Below are 1,759 nucleotides of genomic sequence, written 5' to 3'. Positions count from 1 at the left end.
TTAAAAATAAAGCCAGTCCAATGAAACTTCTATCAAACATTTCTGCTAGAAGGCTTCCTTTAAAAAAAAAAAAAAAAAAAAAAACAGCTCCTCATTATGTGCCAAAGCCTCCAGTATCTACAGCCGCTTGTGTCCAGAATCTCGCTGTGCTTAGGTGTTGTTTATGGGTGAACATTTGGTGGAAAACAAAAGTGATGCCGTTATAAAATTGTGTAGGAGATAAAAAACTGAGTGGATTTTCTTTTCTAGCTTTGCCTCCAAGCTTAACTCTGCTAAAAGTAGAAGGGTGGACTGACAGAACAATTCCAGTGGATTTAAAAGACCAAAAGATCCAAACAAACAAGAGTCTACTCCCAAAGGTATTGACATTGTTGTCAATACAGGTGTGTAGCTTAACTTGCAGATCCTGCTCTTAAGGCCTGTTGGAAGTAGTTAAGATTATATACGTTTTTTTTTTTTTTTTTACCCTGTTAGAGCTCCAAGAGCTCCACCTGCATTTGAGCAGTTTTATGAGAAATTGATTTTTAATAATAATCATTTTCAGGTTATAATAACCTCACGCAGAAGTGTTTTGATCAACTTTAACAAATATGTGAGTGTTCAATTATAATGGCCTTATAGTCTATCATTCTCTAATATTAAGAAAACAATAATAAAAAAAAGACTGTATCTGACATCTGTTCCTAGGCTAATACTCTTTGCTCTTGGCTCTTAAGACTGTCCAAGATAAACTCTGTATTTTCAACAATCAATATTTGTATAAAACATGTTCTAGAAAACAAGCAAGCCAAAAAAAAAAAAAGTAATTAATGAACTCAACAAAAATTTGTCAGTATAACTAGGAAACAATGAGACAAAAATCCCATCTGGAAGCAGATGGAAAGTCAGCTGGACAACGACCCTTCAATAGAAGGATTTTAATCAAAGGATGTTCAGCAAAATCCAACTGAAAATCAGTGGCAAGACTTACAAATTGGCATTCACAACTGTTGTCCGAGCAATCTGACTGGGCTTCAGAAGTTTTGCAGAGCAGAATAAGGTCAAATTTAACCCTACAAATGCATAGATTTAGGCTGACCAATGCAAAGCATAACATCATCCTAAGGAATTAAACAAATTAGAAAATCATTTGACTTTTTTTCTACTTCACAAAACTGTACAACTTTTTAATGTACAGACTGTCAAATAAAATCCAAATAAAATGCACTTATGTTGTTGAAATGTAATAAAAATATATAGTCCAAAGATTGAGAAAAGGTAAAGTACTGTTAATATTTTTTTTGAATATTTACATAATGTACTGCACTTTGAGCCACGCTGCCATCTAGTGTTGGATAAACAGAATTACATCTATTACATCGAAGACGCGAATTCCTTCAAACAACCCAAAAATAAACGCATTTGGTCAGAGTTAGGGAATAMTTTGTATATCATAATTTTAACAAGAGTCGACCAAATATTGGACGAGTACCGGTTTTTCTCAGTTGCTAYGTATTTCATTTAGATCGTGTGCGCTTGCGCAGATGGGGGGCGGATTTGTTTTGCTGGACCCTGTAGGGTTTTGCATTAGAATCCACCGAAATGGAGTTTATGAGACACCGGCATCTTCGACGGTAAACCTTCCTGAGGTAAAGAAAAAAAAAAAGAAAAAAACTTTACACGTTCATCTGCATCTGTAATAGCTGTTTTTGTAACGATACCTGTTTGTTCATAAGCTGTAGTATTTAAAACAGCCTCTTCCCAAGCGAATGCCGACGTA

At 34.8% G+C, this 1,759-nt stretch overlaps 1 long non-coding RNA gene across 1 annotated transcript in view; it reads left to right on the top strand.

Moving 5' to 3' along the window:
* Nucleotides 1-1,387: 1,387 nt before the first annotated feature.
* The window catches only part of LOC108166788 (uncharacterized), a 3,887-nt gene continuing 3,515 nt past the window's right edge, over nt 1,388-1,759 (top strand). The window contains exon 1 of the long non-coding RNA XR_001777174.1: nt 1,388-1,628. This is a non-coding gene — a long non-coding RNA (uncharacterized LOC108166788). The remainder of the gene's footprint in view (nt 1,629-1,759) is intronic.

The sequence above is a fragment of the Poecilia reticulata genome, linkage group LG12, assembly GCF_000633615.1.
Source record: "Poecilia reticulata strain Guanapo linkage group LG12, Guppy_female_1.0+MT, whole genome shotgun sequence".
NCBI lineage: Eukaryota > Metazoa > Chordata > Actinopteri > Cyprinodontiformes > Poeciliidae > Poecilia > Poecilia reticulata.
This window is presented reverse-complemented; position numbering and strand designations above follow the sequence as displayed.